This window comes from Mizuhopecten yessoensis, unplaced genomic scaffold, assembly GCF_002113885.1.
Source record: "Mizuhopecten yessoensis strain PY_sf001 unplaced genomic scaffold, ASM211388v2 scaffold9639, whole genome shotgun sequence".
Classification (NCBI taxonomy): Eukaryota; Metazoa; Mollusca; class Bivalvia; order Pectinida; family Pectinidae; genus Mizuhopecten; species Mizuhopecten yessoensis.
The window spans coordinates 453,879-477,821 of record NW_018408148.1 but is presented as its reverse complement, the minus strand read 5'-3'; the positions used below and the strand labels follow the sequence as shown (position 1 = coordinate 477,821).

Below are 23,943 nucleotides of genomic sequence, written 5' to 3'. Positions count from 1 at the left end.
ACAAAAAGGTATTGGGTATTAGACTGGTTGACAGTACAATTGGGTGTCCTCTATACTGGGAAGAAAACACTTGATAGATTTACATATTATTTTCTATATACTAGTGTTATGCTACATACCAGCTATCTCTGGTACACTATTGTATAGTCCTATACAAAATAATCTACCCAGTCACATTAATGGACATTGCAATGCTAGTAAGTAAATATGTGATAGACTGGGACTCTAATGTAAAGGATGATAACTCATTATTTATCTACCCAGCTGTATCAATTCATGGATAACAATAGTGCTAATAAGTACTGGTAGCTTAGTCCTGTGATAGACCAGCAATCACATCATCATTAACTCATTACCAATGCAACCCAGCTGTATGAATGGACATTAACAATGCAGGGAAGTAAACTTACAAAAGATGGTTACTTAATTAGAAGGTATAGACAATCTGAACATTAAGAAAAATAAAAGTCCATGAGAAATCTATCACATCTTCAAAAGAAATGAGCCTTTTAATAAATTTTATTTTTCAAATCATATGTTACTGAAAAATTGGCAGTGTTTGAATTCTGGTGTGCTTGTAGGTGTGAGTTTGACTCCTCTTGTGAACTCAAGGAAACAAATATAGCAGGAGTTTCAGTAGACTCTTCAGAGTATATTTTTGACTCCCCAAAATGAGCTTTGACTCTTTGGTTTGAAAAGACATGTCTATTTAACTCATTCACATATTTACCAACTTTATTTAATTTCCATGGTATAGATTCTGGAATCGGAAGTCTCCCTCCGAAACAGGGAGAGTTGGCAAGTATATGCATTCACCCCTAACATTTCATAATGAACTATTCCAACCATTGAATTGGAAGAGTTCAAATGTGTCCTCAGGGGTGAATGAGTTAAGAAATAAACATATGTTTTGACCCTCAAAATTTGAAAGAAAAATAATTTGTCGTCTGAAATTGTTAAATGTCAAGGGTCAAATGAAACCCCAGTATATATAGACAAACAAATTACTACCGATTTCACAAACGGCTATATATGTATAGACATATTCGGTGAATATCAATGTGACTGTATCTATTACAGAAGTAAATGATCTGAGATAATAATTATCTAATCAAATATAGGATAAGTTTGATAAGGAGCACTGCAGGAGGTAGATATGATATACATATGTACACACACATGGTGTTATGATACAGTACGTGTTATCATGATCAAGGTATAAATTATCTAGTGTGTAATTCTACAACAACTGTAAATTACAACCCTTACAAAAAAACACAGACAACTCAACATGAACTGTTGTATCTACAGTTAAATAAAACTTTGGTGCAATTCTACTAAAAAAAAAAAACGTAAATGAAACAGTGACTTTTCTACATCTTTTTCCCAGGGGCATGCCTTATGATGTCTGGAAAATATCAAATAAAAAGGATGATCTTGAGAAATTAATAACGGCCCAAAATTTACTGCAAAATATTTCAAAATTCTTACAGAGCTTTCATTTGAATTTTCATTTAAATATGAGCTTGAAACTATGTTCAAATCTGCAATGTTCATACTTTATCAGCATTTAACTCATCATTAATCAATAATTGACGAGTGATTTGGTACGTCACGCACAGTGGATAGTGCACTTACATTTCACAAAAATGGCCAGGGTTCGATTCTGTAATTGGACACGAAAAGATATTGGGCCACCTGTACAACCATGTGGGACTTCTCACTTCTTGGAAAATTTATTTACTTTATATTATTTATTCGAGTTCTTACATGGTAACAAAGTTTTTGGCAAGAGATATTGCGATCGAGGGAATGATCGAGTCCCCACATACGTGTAGACCAACAGTTTCAAGTTCAGACCTCTCCGATAAAACATCAATTTAACCTCAATTGGTGAATAAATTCTCCTACAACTGACAGGGATGGTATTAACTGCACCTGGTGACCTTATAATTGTGATGAAAATCTTCCTTGTGTTGACAGGAAATGATGGCTGGAAGGGACCATTAGTTACTCTAGATCTCCTGGGCAGATAATGACTTGTCCCCTGAAGCGGTGGTTATATAATGTTTGGTATATGCATTATAAAAACACACTTCATCATCAAGTATGTTTTCTACCCAATGACCTTACATAAATAAGTTGAATCGACAGAACTCTTCTGTCATGAAAAACAGTTTTGCATGAGAAATATTGGCATGGCGATAAGTGGCTCATTGCAGATGTATTCAAATGTCACTAACTTGGAAATAAAATATCTAAGTACATCAGCCAACATCCTGCTAAAATGACCTCAGAAAGTTTAACTGAATCACGATAAAGGCGAACACATATTCCATGAATATTTGTAGGCAGGTTTAGATCGCTTTAAAATATTGAAGATTTAAATTCTTATTATACCAGTGTGAGTATAATTTCAGCGAGAATTGTGACAATGTCAACAGCAATACCAATGGACATCAAGTTATTTCAAATATTATTTTCCTTTTAGCTTCCTTATTCTCTTCACAAAAGAAAACATGTGAATTCTGCCTTCTGTGGTTTTGGGGTTGATTTTGGGTATTGAGTTGAAAATTCTACATTTTTTAAGGCATGAGTCAGGTTTCCATGGTAACCACGGTTCAAACTACCAGTTTCCAGGCTCCAGCACATGTCCAGTAATAAGCCCATCCATATATCTATTGCAGCTCAGAAGAAATGGATACAGAAGACATTTCATTGTCTTGTAATAAGCCTGCCCCCCTACCTTGAGTCCTAAATTATGCCTGGCCATGAACCATTGCAGGGTAAATACAAGAACAAGTCATTTTGGGACAATACAGGAAGCCATATAAAAGGATTGATTAAAAAAAAAGAGGAAAATGGGACCGTGGAATATTTTTTTTATCTCGGCTGTAAGTGAAAAGGTAAATGAGACGAAGGGCGTTAATCATAAGCAAGGTTTTACTGACATTCTGAGTCAATATTGAGGAAGCTACTGTATATAAAAAGTATTGATAAGGAAAGATGAAAATGAGCGGTGGAATAAAATTTAACAATGGTTGTAAGTGAAATGGTAAACGAAACGAGGTGCGTTATCGAAAGGTTTTATTGTATTTAAACTCACTGAAGCCATACATCAGGGAGACAGACATGTCTGAGGCTATAATGCATACCTATAGTTATTATCTGTTCCAAACAATGCACAGGTACGATGATTTGTCGGAAATACCTGAGTGATGACCCAACCCTTATTACACTAATACAATTAACCAAACACACAGTTTCCTATTTGTGATGTAACGTGTCTGTTAAAAAAAACACTACAGGTAACGCGGTCAGAAATACCTCCGAGTGACGAACCATATCAAAATCTATTCTTTCGACACAATGGCTGAATGACTTGAAACACTGATCAATGGGGACAGGGCTATAAATAACGACCCCAGACACCCACAACAAAGCACGACCCCATTTGAACATATTCCGCCTTTTTTTGAGTACAAATATTAATCTACGAGTCATCCATTATTAAAATTATGATCAATAGATTCGAAAAAAATGACATATTGTTGGAAGGCATATATTTCAACGAAAAGGGAATTTGAAAATACAACCACAATTATTTCTCACATGCCAATATATGTCGGGAATAAATTTAACAAAAATGTTTTTGAAGTAAATTACATGAATGTAGATCTTTTACATTGAATATTTTAAAAAGTAAATATTTGAAGTAAATTTCATTTTGCATGTCGATAGCAAATTATGTACACTAATTTGTATTATCACTAATTGACACGGACTGAATATCGGAAACATATGTTACTTCTGTATCGTCCTTGCGTTTGATAGAATACCTGTAGACTATGCTGTGGCCTACATAGAAGAGCAAAGTTCTGTTTAAGACAAGTCAGCTTACAAAAGTTTTCGTTGACTTGAATCTTTTCAATTTTACTATGAATGGAAACAAAACTAAACTTGATCGAACTTTGAAATGTCTTTTTGAACAATACTGTAAAAAAACAGAATTTAAATATTCTTTTGAATTTTGATTTTTTTTAATAAATCGTTTCATTTTTATAATTCAAGTTGACTGTTTACTTATAGATATAAGTAGACCTTCAGTAAACACAGGTTTTTGTATAAAATGCAGACGAGAAAGTTTATCAAGTGTTTTAGTTTCCGAGTAAGGCCTTCTTTATCGGGGCTCACGTATGTTTTGTCAACATAGCAGCTACTTGTGAGATATAGGGGGTGTGACCTCACAGGGTTACACTAGCCACTGAGGACTCGCAGGATTATATACATAAAATCCATTAAATAAATACGTAAAACATACAGATCGTACAAACATTGATGTAACAATACAAACATATTATGGAGATATTTAATCCAACTTAATAATAAAACAAAAAAAAGGTGTGTCACATAGCTGTACACTCAAACGTCCTTATGCCATTACGAACAAAAGTTTCAAATACATGTGTTTGTAAAACTGTAAAATTGAGATTTTGACTTACCTACTGTGATGAAGATTGAAGAAGTAAACGTCCTGTTAGACGAAGTCGAATTATTTGCGGAAGCCATGTTTATAACTTGTATATATCCTTTATGGTGAAAATCAAATTAACGTCCATCTCTTAAAATCTGACGCTTGACGAGCGCATTACAGTCATTTCCACCACACTCGCCACATGGAATAGTCACCCATGGCTATACGCCTGCCCAATACTTAAAATCTTTGACTGACACTATTTCCTTTGGAAATCAACACAATAGATGCTCATTAGGTAAGTTTATCCATCAAGTGTGTTGATGAACACCTGTCTGTTTATTACAGGTAAGTCTGGCAAGTGTAACACTGACCAAATAATCAGAGTCTAACTAGTAGTACATGTATACACTTAACATATAGACACACTGAGTGTGGGGCCCCCTGAGGGGTAAATATCTCGTTGCCAACAATCACAGATGGACCTTACATAATCAAGCTCACACTACAAAAATTCTCCTACTTATACATTTTTGTCAACATGACATTTATAAATTGATAATTCTAAGAATTGAAAATTCAAAAATGTTTTTCTTTTTTGTGGTTATAATGAGTATTAAAATTCAAAAGTTGATATTTTAAAAAAGAGAATCCTCCAGGTGCCTCTTAAACATTTATAACTGTCTAAAAACAGTAGAGTGTACAGGTAAGCTCAGGTGAGATTCACTACCGGTGTTTCCACCTGATTGAGTCACTGTTCTATACGGTGAAATTGACACACAGAAAGCGTAAAACCCACAAACTACCGAATGGAAGAAATGTCATTGCTTCGGTTCATCATTCAAGAATCTCAGTCCCACACATTTGAGTGGAATAATGAACCATAAGTGTTTACTTAGGAGAGATATGTAACAGTGATTGTGTCCAGTTATCTGGAGATGACCGCTGACCCTGTAAAGTGACCCTTAGAACTAATGGAGTGATAATGAAGAAAGCTTCCTAATAAGGTTTGAATCACATCCTGTGTACACTAGTCCAGGTAGAGGGGATGCTTAGAATGACCAGTCCTCAGTAGGAGGCAGTCATTCCACACAGGTGGTCATTTTTAACCCTTTCACTGCTGTAGACCATAATGGACTCATCCCCACAAATGCATGGTAGAGTCTACTAAAGTTACCTAGGGGTGAAAGGGTTAAAGCTGGCTAGTGCTCAATTTTTTCCTTCCTTCAATAAAACTGTCTAATGTGACCCCTGATTATTCTGCCATCCTGTATAATGTGACCACCTGAATATTCTGCCATCCAGTATAATGTGATCACCTGGGTATTATGCCATCCTGTCTAATGTGACCCCTGATAATATATGCATCCTGTTGAATTTCATAATACAGCTGCAATCCTATTTCTTGTCAAAACTACCAAATACAACTATGTAATCTGACACCCTACGTAATCCAACTAATCTTCTTGATCCCACCAGCTAGGTGTCAGATTAGACAGGTTTCATTGTACAAAACCTTGGTAGGTGGTATCTTTAAATATTACTGAATAGTTAAGTGACTCCAACAAAAACAATGGCTTTTAACGATTCATCTTCTCTCTTAACACAGGTGAAAACTTTCTTTGAACAAAAAAACCCCAATCTCATTCATTTTATTTCTTTTTAATATGAATAAAGAAATTATTCATTTCATTGAAATTATTTTTAGCCCTTTTGTGATCAGCTTGTTATCGTTTTATGAAAAGCATATAAAGAGTCGAACCTGAATATATGGTTGTCCTTCGATCTACGTATGTCTATAAAGATCTAGGTTTTTATAAATCCTAATCTTTTACAGAACCATGCACAGCTCTCTGGCCATACATTATTGCAATGTTAACCATATTTAACTTAAAAAACACCCATCCAATATATAAGTGCCCTGTCTTTTTTATGAACGGACTGTCCCATCCCTTCGTAATGATTTACAGACCTTATTGATAAAATTGTCTCATATCTTTACTTCTTGAAGAATTTTGAAAGATTCTGCAATCAGTCAATTATTTTCGAAATTTCTTAACATTCAAGAAGCTTAATTATTAGGTGAAATATGATAAAACTAAGAGGCTTTCATGAGTGTCAAGGATAGTTCGTGAGGCCTGTATTCATATTATTCTCAGGATTGTATAGGATGTATAGGATATAAGGACGACATCAATAAATATATCATCTATATCAATTATCAGTTCGTGACAAGATATTGACATCTACCTACGAAATGTTCGGGAATGACAGGCACAGTATTGGTATTGCCATTACGAAACACAGACATGACAATTGTGTAGGTCTTGGTGCAAACATACACCTTATCAATTTTCTGATAAAATACAAAAATGTTGTATCAAGGAATATTCCTCAATTCTCAATTATCATTCCATGGGATTTTTATGAAGCTGGATTGAACGATGTCTTTTTTTTATCACCTTCATTACTTATGAAACCGCAAGTTAATTAACTTACGTTGTTTGTCATTTGGACATATTTAACTCTGGCAAAAATCTGGAAAACGGAAAGAATTTTCTTTTACAATCTTTGATTTTTTTAATTTTCAAGCAAGATTTCAACAGTCTTACATTTTGTAGTTGATTTAAATTATTTCAAGCCCAGAATGGTTTAGAATGAGGCTTCAAAGATCTCAGTGCTATCAAATGACTCAGATTAATCAGCTAAGAACCATAAAGTAAAATCTTGTTACAGGTGTGACAGATGCCCCAGGTGAGGCAGAGGTGAGACAGGCATGGACCTCTAGTGGGACAGAGGTGTGCACTAGTACATCCCCCTGGCTATAGCTAGGTCTCTGATATATCATCACGACAGGACGTTCAAAGTATGGTCAGCTTCATCAATTATTAAATCACAATGTTTTACAAAACATTTCTGATTTTCTTATTACTTTTTTTGTGTTTCTTAGTTTGTGCTTGTCATCAACTATTTTTACCACATGAACTTTTATTTCAAATTTTCATTTTTTTTTTGGTAAAATCTAAAAAAAAAATAGATTTTTTTTTTCATTAAGTTAACCAAACTTTAAAAAACCTGTACAGACCAGGGCTCATGTTGCCTAAAGTCTCATCATCTTGCTACATCATTAATGCAAATTTTCAAAGTACTAATTTTGAGAAATGTCCAAAATATTCCAAATATTTTTTGCTTTTCTTGTTTTAGGACAATCATATTGACTCACTATATGTATTTCAGTTTTGAATTTGATTTGATTTTTTTAAACAAATAGGATTTTGCTTTTGTTTTTACAAAGAGTGAAGCTTAATCAAGCTTTAAACAATTAATTTGGCCTAGGTCATACAGCACCCCTTATAACACCCCTTACAACACAATAATGGACTTGTCCCTTAGTAGGAAAGAAGAGTCCACAGAGATTTATTAGGTGTTGAAGCACTCTATGTACCTGAAACTAAACAATTTATGAGATATTTATGATATCACAAATAAATATGCGCAATAAAAATGTCTGAAAGTCCAAATTTCGGGTCAAGGCCTTATGAAGGACTATTATCTTTACATAGCTCAGCATGATTTGTGGCCTACAGATTCCTATTTGTTCCCCCAAAATTTTACAAGACAACAGGTTATTTTGACAAAGATGTTAACCTCTGTGACCCCCAATGACCCTGCAGGTGATCTCCGTCATTCTATTTCTTAAATTGAAGAGAAAGTTTGTGGAGATATCTGCAAAATTTTTGCTTAACTTATTTACCAAACATATTTTTTTTTTTGTCTTTTATGCATCTCTTGCAGGAAATGGGAGATCATTTCATCCCATGATGTAAATTTATTAAATGTTAAATTCATGTCATATCAAATTTGAATGAGAGTTTTTGGAAGGGGTTTTGTAAAGTTTGGTCAACTTAGCGAGATTGCGTTCTAATAAGGAACTACTGACAGCTATATGTATGATAATATGCTACTACCTAAAAACCCGTTCACCCCTAAAGTCACATATTAATATTATTAATGGTAAGAAAACCATCACACAAATAAATATGAAAACCCCCACCCATTGTAATTTTACAAGGAACTCAGGTTAAAAAGTGAAAATGGGCCCCTTTTTTCTCATTATGTTATTCCCAGATTATTTTAAGGAGAAAACCTGTGTTATTTCAGATGATATGTAAATTGCCCACTGGTATATGATTTAGAGAATCTCAATTTCACTCACATTCTCTCTTTTATGATGCTTGATGCAGAAAAATGTTATGGAATCTTATTTGTGATTCTCAATGTATGATCTTAGGCATATGGTTTTCCTTTTCATCCAACAGCACCAGAGTTGCCTCCCTTAGATCAAATATAAACTGGAATAAAATTCTGAAGATAATTTAAGAGTTGCTTCCCCTCATTCAAATACAATAGTTCAGTCAAAGAACACAGTATAAGAGTTTCTTCCCCTTAGTCAAACCAAAGGCAAATTCAGCTAACTTGCAGCCAGACACTTAGTTTTTAGATCTTGATAAAAAATATTCTAATTGATGAAGCAGCGGAAGAAACATTAAAAAGTCATTATTTTTTTAGACATTATGGACACAATAGTCCAGATGATTAACTACTTTGGCTAAATGACTAGACAGTTCTAGTTTTTAGACTCACTTTTAAAGCAGGGAATAGCTGCCATATGTTGCATCTTTATGGAATAAATTGTGATTGTTATCATCATACTGAATGCTGAGTAACGTTCCGCGACTTGATGGCTTCGACATCGTAACATATCATCTGAGCAATCTTTCATTCATTATCTTTACAAGTTATAAAATTACAGTTTCACAATTTCCATGTTTAATAGGCTTTGTACGATGTTGATAAATCTCTCCGTAAGATGACGTTCATTGATAAGTCGAAAAATGTCACTTAAAAATATGGAACATTTAAATTTTATGATGAAAATTTTCAACACATCAGTTATAACGTTACGATAGTGAAAATTGTTCCATTGTGCATCCTAACAGCTTGGCGGTCTATTAGATGTGACGTCTGAATAGTCGTACCAAGATTTTACAGTCCTCCCGATAGAATCTAGTGAGAGATAAGCCCATGAGAGGTACAGGTGTGTCCGGTAGGAAGTGTGGATGGGAGGATGGGAAAGATCTGCTATTTCGGGTGGTTTAAGCATTCTTGGTTTATTTTTTTTTGGTTGTCTTACAAAGTTCGTTCCCTGGTAGATAAGAACATACATTCCTATACACAACTCATTCTCACTGTGGATTGCTTCAAAAGTTTGGTCAACTTGATTTCTTTACTTTCTACAAACATTTTCTATTTGGCCGAACTCATTTAATATCTACAAAGCTAAATATGACCAACAGTAGGTATATTTAATATTTTATCATTATAAAGATGAATACATTTAATTTCTTTTACCCTGTTGACCTGTCCTGAGGGTAAAAGAAAAAGGGATTCCCCAGTCATTACAATAGTATGACAACACATCAATAATGGGTTGACATCATGTCAACATTCCATAATTTATCACATGGTCAATAGGGTAAGAGACAAAGAATTGTATCCCTTCTTTAGGTGTAAGAGGGGGGATCTCAAGTCTTGAGGAAAGATTATGAGTCTGCCAAACAAGCAGCGAGACTTCTTTATGTTTGACAATTTCTGACTATTTCCCCCTCTAGTTGAGGTCTCCCACAGTTTACCACCAAGGGGGTCAAAAATTCTATTAATCTTTCTCCAACCAGAAGCAAAATATTTCCATCACATGGAGAAAGTATAGATGTTTGTCTTTATCTTTTTTTTAAACACAGATAACTTGGCTAGTTCAGTGAGTTTTCTGCGGTAAAGTGCTATGTTTAATTATCAATTACTCACGAGTTTGTAAACACTTATCGTGAGAGCATGCCATTCTGCATGTACATGTACCGTGAGTCAGAAATACTGCAGCCCAGAACATAGACCACATTTATCACTGACTTAGAGGTCAGTAATACATTAAAGTGTTTACTTACAGTTAAAGATGGATTTTCGGCAAACTTTCCATAAAAGTTCGCAGTTGTGAATCACTACCCAAATTTCTAATCCGTTTTTGTGTGACGAAAGTTTCAGTTAAGATATGAATTATTTTAAATGTATCACAAAAAATGAAAAAGATAAAAAATATTTTATGCAGGTGTGTATCATTTCCTCAAACATTAGAATACAATTCCTGTAAGGTTTGGATATTTCTTTAAACATTTTAAATAACAAGTTGTGGGCTGCTGTATAATATATATCAGTCGCCCTTGATCTCCAAACCATTTATTTCACCTGATCCAGAAAAAGAAATTTACATAACAGTACATAACTTTTTTTGGATATGCTAGGATCATTTTAAGGGCGGTACCACAGTAGATGACAAACATAGCTCTTTTTCTTTGTTACTCGAAACCTCATGTAATCACCTGTATCAAATTGTAATATGCATTATACATTTATGTGAAGATTTTGTAAGAAAACACACCCAAAATACAAGCACAGTTTTATTAGATGGCTAAAATTAACTCGTAAAACATCTGAAATATTATTACCGATATCTGCCTTCAGATCTTTAAACACTTTTAACTTTCAAATTTGACCCGTGAACTGTACAGATAGGGATGGACCCAAAGATGATACCCTAGTTTCCTGTTTATCACTAGAAATGGTACAAAGCTGAATTTGTTTCGAATTACAGGAAGTGATGTCAGGAGAGACACGGACCTTACTCTCCCTGTCCGTGTCAGATCAGACGAACAGCTGTTATTTTTTTATATATCTTCTCATTACTATTAATGTCTTATCTCTTACACCGGGGTTTTAGTTGGCACTTCACTCTCGAGCTTGTCAAAGATCCAGTTACAAGTGGTGTGTATGCAGTATATTTTGATCCCAGCACACCTGCCTAAGTTTCCATGGAAACCAAGCTCACCTGTTGGAAGGTAATGAATGTCACTATGCATGTGGAAGATATTGGAAAACCAAATGAAAATTGTAAACAAACTAAAACCAAACCTAACCAAGTATACCATTATAAGCTATTTTCAAAATTGCACCTGCTCACACACAAATCAAATGATTTTTTTCTTTCTTTCTTTTTTTCAAATTTTAAATCACAAATTATTTTGCATGAAAGATGGCAAAGAAGCCCTTTAATTTTGGTGCGGAAAAGGCTGAATAAAATGTCTTTTCTCTCAAAACAGCTTCATAAGGATAGAAAACTTTATAAAAAATTTATCAGTAAAATAATTGAAATCCTAATTACCACTTAAAAATACAAACAGAATTAGAGAAACATAAACCAGTTGGCAACATTTCCTAACACTGACTGACCAGTTGGAGTGGTCAGTACCATGGGTCAAGGGTGATTAGCTAAATGTAGGCTTGGACAGAGTAATGGAGATACCTAGTTAACAACCCGTTTTGACCATATGCTGTTTTTATTATCATTGATCCACTTTGGATTTGTTCTGAACAAATTCACAAAAACAAACACTTTCTGAGCTTTTACGCAAACATGGCCACCTGACCATCAAGGCCACAAAGGGAGATAATCCAACTTTGAAAATAAGGAAGAACGTGTGGAATGATTTCTATGTGATTTCTTATGATAATAACGCTAGTGATAGCTAACACATATTCAGAGTTTATTATCACAGTCAATTTAGAAATGAATCAGTTCTGTTAAGGAAGTGAATTGTTAAGATAATATTATGTTAGACAATCTGACACAATATTGAGGCCACACAGTACACAAGTTGACACTACAGTACATTTCTCTTGCATCTTATTGGCTTAAATAAAGGATGTACTGATCTTAATTAACTCACTGAACCCTACATATCTAAACTAGACTTGCGGTTAATTGAAAGATTATAAGCAAATTATATACAAGTTGAACTCATTTACCCCTGAAGACACATTTGAACTCTTCCAATTCAAAGGTTGGAATAGTTCATTATTAAACTTCAGGGGTGAATGAGTTAATGTCCTTAAATGACCTTATAGCTGTTGATAGGACGTTACATTCAGTTTTACAGAATATTTCAGTGTGAGAGTTTTACGTGACATTTCGGTATGATAGCACTAAGTTTAAAGTGAGATTTTGGAGGAAAAGCACTATAATACCCTTAAAATGACATTTCACACAGATAACACTTTAACTTCATGGAGTTAATATTTTAGGGATATTTGTACATGATATTTCGGTGAGCTAGCACTATAATATCTTTGACAATTCAATACAGCGAGATAGCACTATAATAGCTTTGACATGACATTTTGGTGAGATAGCACTATAATATCTTTGACATGACATTTCGGTGAGATAGCACTATAATATCTTTGTAAAGACACTTCAGCAAGATAGCACTATAATATCTTTGACATGACATTTCAAAGAGCCAGCCCATTATTTTCTTGACATAACATTTCAATGAGCTAGTATTGGATTTTCTTGACGTTACTTTTCAGTGTGCCAGCTAGCAACCATACATATTTTTAAAGACTTGAATTTTTTATTCAAAACCATGATAAGAATTTAAAATCTCTAGTTAAATGTTTAAACTTCACTTACACTAACAATTTTGTGATATACCAAGCAGGAAAATCGTTAGCTTTATACATTTAAAGGTTTTTTACTAGGACACAACCAAACTGAAATTCTTTAGATGACTGATGTACGAAAATGTTAAGCATAACGAAAATGACTTTATTATCATATCTGTATAGCTAGGTCAGGGTGTACCTTCATACTTTTATGCTTTCACCGGAAACATTTTGTTTGTCATTTCGATTATGTAGATCATGAAATCTCTTTCAATAACGGATATAGAACGAGAAATATCTGTCAAGATCCTCCCCCATTTTACAGATATAATTTTATTCGCGGTAACGTCTCATTGTGTGTCTTTGTATATGTCTAAGCTGAATACCTGTGGTAACGATCTTTCATCCACCTTTGATAGGGTCACATACCTGACGGGATTTACTGACTACAAAATGCCAGTTATATTCTGTTACAGCCGACTTTTAATCATTATTCAATCATTGCCACAGATTTATGATTGAATCCCCGCGTTAGATTTGACCTACTGTCATATAAAGGCTGTGGGCTTAGAGACGCGGTAGGGTTGTTTCCTGACTCAGTATTCAGGGTGGGGCGTTTGTACTTTATATTCAGACATCGTAACTCAGGTATCTCTTCAAAAGTTTCCTACTAATGATAAACCGAGCAATTTACATGAGTGTCAGGTTAGGGTGGGACGTTACTGAGGGTCCTCCAAAATGTTACAAAAAGCCCCATAAAGTACACCCACAAAAATGTCAACGGGTAGAGATGTCAAAGGAGCAAGGGGATCCTCAATTTACGGGGTAGCCCATCTTCACACCGTTTTATAGTCCTCAGGTGAACATTCACCACATCGGCAGCAATGTCTGATAAAATGCGAAATTTATTGATAATAAAATTGACATTTTATATGTTAACATCCAACACTTCACTGTATATTAATTAAGGTTATGGATAAAAATACCCCCTACCCAGACAATACATAACCTGTATGATCGTTAAGGAGAACTTTCACTTGGACAGATATACAGCAAAGTCTTTTTANCACCACTAATCCAATTGTCCCACTTTCCAGCCACCACTAATCCAATTGTCCCACTATCTAGCCACCACTAATCCAATTGTCCCACTACCCAGCCACCACTAATCCAGTTGTCCCACTTTCCAGCCACCACTAATCCAATTGTCCCACTACCTAGCCACCACTAATCCAATTGTCCCACTACCCAGCCACCACTAATCCAATTGTCCCACTACCTAGCCACCACTAATCCAATTGTCCCACTTTCCAGCCACCACTAATCCAGTTGTCCCACTACCTAGCCACCACTAATCCAATTGTCCCACTATCCAGCCACCACTAATCCAATTGTCCCACTACCTAGCCACCACTAATCCAATTGTCCCACTACCCAGCCACCACTAATCCAATTGTCCCACTACCTAGCCACCACTAATCCAATTGTCCCACTTTCCAGCCACCACTAATCCAGTTGTCCCACTACCTAGCCACCACTAATCCAGTTGTCCCACTATCCAGCCACCACTGATCCAGTTGTCCCACTATCCAGCCACCACTGATCCAGTTGTCCCACTATCCAGCCACCACTGATCCAGTTGTCCCACTATCCAGCCACCACTAATCCAATTGTCCCACTACCCAGCCACCACTAATCCAATTGTCCCACTACCTAGCCACCACTAATCCAATTGTCCCACTATCCAGCCACCACTGATCCAGTTGTCCCACTATCCAGCCACCACTAATCCAGTTGTCCCACTATCCAGCCACCACTAATCCAATTGTCCCACTATCCAGCCACCACTAATCCAATTGTCCCACTATCCAGCCACCACTTATACAGTTGTCCCACTATACAGCCACCACTAATCCAATTGTCCCACTATCCAGCCACCACTAATCCAGTTGTCCCACTATCCCAGTCACCACTAATCCAGTTATCCTTCTATCCTTTCCCCTCATAGGCTTATGGAAAGAATTTGGCTTAACGGAACCATACCATGGAGCAAAAAGACCCTCATGTGGGTTACAACGTCATGGTCTGAAGTGGCCTCCCTAATCGTTGTGACTGTGTTACCATTTCACTTTGTAAAAACCCTAATCAATATATCGTGTTGCTGGACTATTAAACCATAAACAAACAAACAAATGCATTACTCATTTGAATTTTAGCAGACAGAATCGTTCTTTTCAATTCAAAATTACACAAGCAGCCAAACTGTCTCACAATTCGACACTTTTGCTCAGAATGAAGGTGACTTGATTCAGCCCAACTGAAATGATACTATCTCGGAGGAGTACCCATACCTTGCCTCGGAGTTAGCTGACAGGGCAGATTCAGCATAGAATTTAAAAGCTATTACTGCTCCCCGTAGACAAACATTATCAGCGTGCCTTTTTGTCTGTCTGAGCATCCGATCTTAAACACTGTTAAAATGTTAGGGTGGGGTTGTGGTAACATTTAAAGTTTCCGAAGGTGATCTTTATTGTAGGAAATGGCTCTCAATTTTCTATATAAACTAATTACCAAAAAATGATGAACATTCAGGGAGGGTGTGTAGACATATCTATCTTTAGAAATAACCTTTGATGTACATCTGTTCAATAAAAAAACATAAGTTTTACTGCGGTAACGTAAAATTTCTATCTAATTTCCATGTCTGCGGCAGACAAAGGATCCTATCAGCCGACGCCTGCACATTTGCCCCGTGCTGTGGGGGAAGCGCTCAAGCAGGACTTCTTTCGTTGCTTATTCATGCATTGACAACAAAGAAAATTGTACAAGATTACTTCCGGAAAACATTTGCTTGACAAGTTCAATTACTAAGCAGAGAATTCCATTCCTTGAGGAGAATTTCTGGACCATAGGATACAATTTAGAATGAAGATTTTTCCTTGAAGCAATTCGTGCTCAAGTATTCCAACAGTGAAATCAAAACGCTGCCTGGAGCTCAAGTTGTTCCTTTAATAGTGGGATTAACTGAACTGGCTTCTTTGCTATCTTCTCAAGGAGGCAAGACTTCCGCTGTAGGGGCTATGATTTGTAACGGGAGTCGACAGATGCTAATTGGAATACAGATCAATGACTCGTCTTTCTAAAAGGAATATCACAACTAAACACTACTCAACTATACTTGATATGTTTATTTAAAAACCAATTGAAGTTTAGAATAAATCTTGTAGAAGTATTACATTTTTTTCTATGATATTAATACAATTCTAAAATACCTTATTCATTAGATATAGAAATAAATCATATATACAGTCAAACCAAACCTGCTAATGTGATCACCTGCATTTATATACCATCGGTATTTAGAGACAACCTGTATTTAGAGACAACCTGTATTTAAAGACAACCTGTATTAAGAGACCACTGCCATTAAGAAACCATCAGTATTTATAGACCTGTATTAAGAGACCATCTGCATTAAGAGACTACCTGTATTTAGAGACAACCTGTATTTAAAGACAACCTGTATTTAGAGACCACCTGCATTTAGATACCACCTGTATTTAGAGACCACCTGCATTTAGAGACCAACATAATTTAGAGACCTGTATTAAGAGACCACCTGTATTTAGAGACCACCTGTATTAAGAGACCATCTGCATTAAGAGACCACCTGTATTTAGAGACCATCTGTAGTTAGAGACCACCTGTATTAAGAGACCACCTGTATTAAGAGACAACCTGTATTAAAAGACAACCTGTATTTAGAGAACACCTGTATTAAGAGACCACCTGCATTTAGAGACCACCTGCATTTAGAGACCATCTGTATTTAGAGACCACCAGCATTAAGAAATGATCAGCATTTAGAGACCTGTATTAAGAGACCACCTGCATTTAGAGACTACTTGTAAAGGTGAACACATTACATCTCCAGCACACACGCAGGTATACATGCATAGGGAGATATTAGCCAGGTGGCATAGGACTAGTAGTTAGCGCCTGATAAGGCAGCTCCTGCAAATTCCTCAAAAATTGTATTGATTAATATATATGTGATTAATATATATGCTTATTGTATTAATTGTATATCTATGTACTGTAAATCACTTTAGAGTGGCTTATGTTAGCTAGATAGGGCGCTATATCAAATGTTGTATATTATTATTATTATTCTCTTAATATAGGTTTCGCTGTACCATAGAAACTTTGATTGAAACTAATATTGGCTTCAATGTTCAACCTCTCTATGTGAAAATAAAAATAGTTAAGTTAAGACAAAACATAAATGCTTTAGCACTATAAATGCACATTCTGTTTTGTAAACCTATGAAGCTTACTATACACTGACCTTAGGTTTTCTGGACAACTAAAGGTTGCAGGTGACTTTTATGTAAACTTTATTTCCAATTTATATGTATTTCTGTTGCCATTATGCAACATAAAAAACATTTTTACCTCCTTTTACAGGAGAAGGATTACTTTTTACGAGGACCACATTACCAGTTATGATGGCTCGTAAAATTAATCCTACAGCGAAAAGTGTCTGTGTGCCCCGTTAATGTATAATTACGGATATTTTGATGTGGGCAGCGTAGAGAAATCTCATTTCTCACTTGGTAGATCCTTTATTATTCTGGATCATCAACTTTCTCTCTGCGAGATTTATTTCCCGATTAACTTGACAAATCCGTCCCAGCATTTTGCAGGATAATTGCTATATTTTCTGTATGACCAGAAAAGAACAACTAATAAACCATATAATGTGATAACAAGAAAATGAAACCAAATCTCCGAAATGTCTGCCACATAAAAACGGCCAGGAATATAAATGAGTGTTATCAGTCGGAACTCTTTTGTGTTTGAGCAATGCTGCTGAAAGTTTTGGATCACATTTACAAATAAAATGCTCATCAATTTTGGAAGGCAACTATAGAACCACTGAAGGCTTATGCCCGGGGTCGACATTGGTGTCAAAATTGGTGTCCCATTGTCCCGACTTATTTTTCATCAAAGATATTCTAGTATTTATAATATGAATTACAAATTTAAAAATTGCATTTTTAAAAGATTTTTTTTTATCTGCTATGCTCTGACAATCAAAAAAATACATTATGAAGCTAATAATAAAAAGAATGAAAAATAAAATGAAAAAATAAAATTAAAAAATAATATGAAAAAAAAATAAAAAAAATAAAAACTTCTTTGATGCAAAATTATCACGCAGGATAAGAAAATGATAATACACTTAAAAGTTTACACATTTTATCACTATAAATAAGAATGATCAATAAGAATTATTTTTTAGGAGAAGATAAGTAGGCTAATACATCCTGACGCTGTATATGTATATTTTTTCTGTGACCATAAAGAGCTGATACAAATCCTCTAAGCGTGACAGACAGTATCAGATCTTATCTTAGATACCTACACAGAAATATAACCCCAAACATCAACACTGGACACAGGTGGCCTTGTTTATATGTGTCGGTGGTTCAACTTTGGCCACGTTTTTTACAAGTGGTGCTTCTGTCTAAGTCAAGTACTTGGACGTCCTATGAGTAATTGGCCCATGTGAATTAAGATTGAGTTTGAAGTCCTTGTGTCTGTTGATTGACTCTAAACTTCTGATTGAGTCTAGAGTCCATGTGTCCTATGATCTAGTTCAGGGCCTTGTGTCCTTTTATTGAGTCTAGAGTCCATGTGTCCTTTGATAGAATCTAGAGTCCTTGAGTCCTATGATTGAGTCTGGAGTCCATAAATGTGTCCTATGATAGAGTCTAGAGTCCATGTGTCCTATGATTGAGTCTTGAGTCATTGAGTCCTATGATTGAGTCTTGAGTCCTTGAGTCCTATGATTGAGTCTGGAGTCCATAAATGTGTCCTATGATTGAGTCTAGAGTCCTTGAGTCCTATGATTGAGTCTGGAGTCATTGAGTCCTATGATTGAGTCTGGAGTCCATAAATGTGTCCTATGATTGAGTCTAGAGTCCTTGAGTGTTATGCTTGAGTATGGAGTCCATAAATGTGTCCTATGATTGAGTCTAGAGTCCATGTGTCCTATGATTGAGTCTAGAGTCCATGTGTCCTATGATTGAGTCTAGAGTCCTTGTGTCCTATGATTGAGTCTAGAGTCCTTGTGTCCTATGATTAAGTCTATAGTCCTCTGAATCCCATGGCCCTGTGATGCCATCCAATGCTTATTTCTCTTTGCTACAATTACTGTTACTGAAAGTCCTGAACACAAGACCCTGTGCTGTTCCAGACCAAATGTCTTCCTCTACTGTATAATTTATAACTGTATTTATAACTGTAACATTGATACTACACACTGAAAAACTACTTCACAGGGACCACTTCCAAACCCAATACTTCCAAGGCATTTTTTTGCAATGTAGTTGATTGAATTTTGTAGATATTTGATGGTTTTGTGTCTGCAGCAGAGACCTAAGATACGTTACAAGTTTATTGCTGTGAGCATTACATTCAATGAAAGTAGCATAACAGAACACTCATAGGTCTGAAGGCTTTTTTTATCATAAAACTCCAGTCCCGACAAGTTGAGCTTTGAGTGGAAATGTAATTGGTGCCGTGGGGAACAGAAATGTTATGAACTTAAAGGAGAGCATAGAAGGAAAAGGGACATTGTTGGCAGTATCACAAGAGGGTCAATATTGGAGGGAGTAAAACAGTATTTGAGATATATATCAGGATCCCCGGAGGGGTGTAGTGTTGAATATTTCAAAAACAACATGGCACTAATAATGATCAATGGACAGTCAATTGAAAATAAGGGGCATTATAAAGAGGGAATTTTATTAGAAAGGAGTGGCAGCATCACAGGAGGGTAAGTGTTGTATCTCTTAAACAAAAAATATGGCACTGCTTATAAGGAAGGGATAGTCAATTGAAAATAAAGGGCATTATAAAGAGGGAATTTTATTAGGGAGGAGTGGCGGTGTAACAGGAGGGACAATTGGATGAGATGAAAATCAGTAATACAAGCGAGATAGTGTTTTAAATTTCTCAAAATATATGGTACTACTAAGAGGGAATGGACAGTCAATTAAAATAAAGAGGCATTATAAAGAGGGAATTTTATTAGGGAGAAGTGGCAGTGTAACAGGAGGGGCACATATACGGCACTGCTAATGAGGAGGGACTATCAGTCATTATTAAGAGAGATTTTTATTAGGGAGGATTGGCGGTGTAACAGGATGGGCACATATACGGCACTTCTAATGAGGAGGGACTATCAATCATTATTAAGAGAGATTTTTATTAGGGAGGATTGGCGGTGTAACAGGATGGGCAATATAGAGAGGTGGCAACATTAGAGGGGGAGTAAGATTATTTGAGAGGAAAATCAGTATAACAGGAAGAGCAGTGGTGGGGATCTTACAATGAAGGCACTATTAAAAGGGCAGTCGTTTGGAGGTGGGAAGCATTACAAAGGGGATGTTAGTAAAGGGGATGGGAAGTGTTGAAGGGGCGTAAGGTTATCATTGGAGGAGTAGGGGCTGATATTAGCAATATTTGAGGGGATAGGTCAATAGTGAGACTGTCAGTGTGAGAGGAAGGGGGCTGGAGCTATCACAAACCTAAATGAGGTATTTTTTCTTTTTTTCTTTCTTTTTTTATCCATTCTTACTTTGAAGTTTGTTCCTAGTAGCGTAATGTTGTCGATAGGTCTTTGTCTGCAATGGGATTCACAGTAATATAAGAACTTAACTTACTAAATCGTGGAGGAGAAGAACAGCCAAATCACTGTCTTCCAGAATACAAACAAAAATCTTAAAAATGCAATACCTATAGGTTAGAGTTGATAATGAAACTATTTAAAAGTTTATTGAGTAGAAGGGCTTAAGAGGAGAGCCCTGACACATCCCTTTAAAATTTATATAACACACCCTCTTTCTTTGAAGTGAGTTACAAAACCTTCACATACAAACCCTGACAAAAGATTTGCAAGTGCATTGTCATAAAAATGCACACGACAGTGCAGGGCAATTACAGAGTATTCTATGGCCGAGAAATGAAAACCATATCATTATACATGTAGATCATTCCCTCAAAAACCAAATAACAGAGTCCCTACTTATAAAAAAGACCAGTCTATTGTGAAATCTCAGGGATGCAAAGTTTTGTATCATGATAAAAAAATCTTTACAAATGTCGATCCAAAAAAAAGTGTTTTGAAAATGTGCCCTAGTTACGTAATAAATATCGGTAAACAGAAGTTGAATGGAAACGAGCTCTTGATTGTTAGACTTGATTGAAGGGATCAATACACAAAGAGAAAAGTAGTCAATAAAGCGAGGTCTGTTTACTTTGACATATCAATACACAAAGAGAAAAGTAATCGATAATGCTGGGTCTATTTGCTTTGACATATTTCTATGGGGAATTGTGTTTACTCTGACAAAATGTATTTCTTTTCCTCAATAAAACAGGTCAATGCATACACAGCACGATTTATACCCATACTTATCATGAAATTAAGGTGGTATGCATGCAGTGAAATAATTAGCCATCACATATATTTATGATATGTAATGTACATTGTCAAAAATTGTCGAATCTTCAGACACAACAAAGACAACAAAAAGGCCAATTATGGTAGTGTTTTTAAGTACTTGTTTTCTCGCTGAATTATTCAGAAAGATATTTTCACCGGTCTTACCATGCAAACTAAAAACTTGCTCTCAGTCTATCTGATTTTTATGAAACTTATTGAAGCTTGTTTTATAAATTTAATGGGAATTAATTTCAGATCTTCAGTTCATAAAATATCACAAATAGTACTTATAGAATTCCACTTTTCCATAAAACCTGGCATATTCTTAACCTTTTTTAAACAGCCTTTTCAATGGATTAACTAAAACAAAATTATTCACCATTCTTGGTTATACCAATATCTAACTTAGCAACAAAACAACTTTAAGTATAAAACTGAGACGAAATTTAATGCGTAGTTCTGGCGTACACTTTGATGTTTAAATAACAACCTAGTTTAGACAAGATACATTTAATACATACTAAAAATGCCATTCTCGAGACTTTCTAAAAGGAAGTAGCTAACATGACAATTTGTAGCAATGTTTTTGACATCAATTTCCACTTTGAGAATGTGTTAATTTTCTTTTAACAACTACCTGTACACATGAGATGAGCGACTAGAATTTTCAATTGCACTTCTTAGCCAGGTTTGAAGGTAAAGAGTACAGTTTTGCCTTTAAGTTTAATTTATTACCCATTGGTATATCAGTATATTTCACTTGATATCACTTCTCACATCTTGTCAGGGGGGCACATTATAATAACTGGAATGTGACATAAAGACAAAACGTATTTAAATGTCTAAGTGATATGGTTTGACAAAAGAAGATTGTTTCATAAAGGCATTTGTAACTGACACATTCTTTTCTTTTATCTTTTGTATCTTGATACAGTTTTTTTACTCATTTTTACAGATGTATTCCATATAAAACATACCTTTATATGCAGTTTTGAGAATAAGTGTAACTTTTTTTTATTTTTTTATTTTTTTTATTTTTATATAAAAATAGAAATAAAATTCCAGGGGTGCAACTCAAGAGATATCAACTGCCAATCTACATTTACCACTACTGTGTCCGGGTGTTGTTTATGCAGTGTATCAAAATGAAAAATGAATATCCTGACTGCCAAGGGACATAACTCTGGACCAGAAACCTACATATAAGGGAGAATACTCCATAGCTCTGAAATGAATTCCCTTTCTGACTATAATTTGAAAAATCCTAGCTTCTCTCCACTAGATCAATATATACACCACTTGTTGTCAGTGTGTTGGTAAATTTTAAATGAAAATTTATATCTGTTCTAGTTTCTGAATTTTTTAAATGTCTAATAGACTTGATCTTCATTGATAACAGTAACTCGCTGCGACACAATGCAGGAATGTCAAGGACACAACTTTCTCAGGACTACACAACACAGGTATTTTAATTCCCCGATTTTAAAATATATAAAATTTAACGTTTCAGACTCTGTATTTTGATTCCCGATTTAAATTTGTACACAACGCTGTGTATGGTTCGGGTATATTATTGTTTTGTATTTTATGTATTTTAAGCTTAGGTCCCTTTTTGATATGAATGGCGTTCCTATGTCTAAATATTTGTGTAAACATATACAGACAAAATCCAAACATCATTAAAAGGATAAAGACTTTGTTAAATATTTGAGTGAATTTGTCATTCGTAAAACTACATGCATTCGTAAATGTTTGTTTAATTGACTGTGTCTCTTGTTAAATCTGTAAAATTTATATTTTCATATATTATCCTATGGAGACTGTAAATATAAAAGCAAACACGACACTAGTACTTGTATCATAAACAAAACAACAGACAAATGTGGTGCTTAATTTCATTGTCGAAGCAATTTTCATAGGTTTTGGGATGTAACGCCACATCATAGAAACGTTTTATCAATAAAATATTTGTGAAATATGACGTCGTTTCATTTTTTTTAATTACAGCAAGAGAATTTTTACTGCTGTCTGGGTTAACTCTCAAAGGACAAAACAGATGAATAAATTCTTCTGTACCTACACAGAAGTTGATTCGTTAAAAGCCTCCATCTAGCTGAGGGCCCCAGAGCTGGTACAGAAGTGATGGGTATTGATGAAAAAACGTATCTAGGGGCAGGGGCTTTAAATGTGCTGGGTAGGGGTGGGGTAGGGATGGGTTGGGGGTGGGAGAACAGATGGAGGGCTCCAAATTTGAAATAATTGGTTTATAAAGCAAATTAGCTAGCTGGCTCTGTTGGGGATGGGGATTTAGAAGTCCTGAGGCCACTTTGGATCTGACATATCGTATGGGTACAGAATTACGGATAAAATATTATAGGTGATTCAGTTCCAAAAGTAA

General features: G+C 35.3%; 1 protein-coding gene and 1 long non-coding RNA gene across 2 annotated transcripts in view; one reads left to right on the top strand and one right to left on the bottom strand.

The window, feature by feature from the left end:
- LOC110458512 (titin-like) overlaps positions 1-23,943 on the bottom strand; it is a 483,136-nt gene that overhangs the window by 50,978 nt on the left and 408,215 nt on the right. The window lies entirely within an intron of this gene.
- Positions 4,567-23,759, top strand: LOC110458515. The gene is made up of 4 exons (XR_002463805.1): positions 4,567-4,772; positions 11,307-11,424; positions 22,945-23,008; positions 23,553-23,759. It is a non-coding gene; the product is annotated as an uncharacterized LOC110458515 (long non-coding RNA).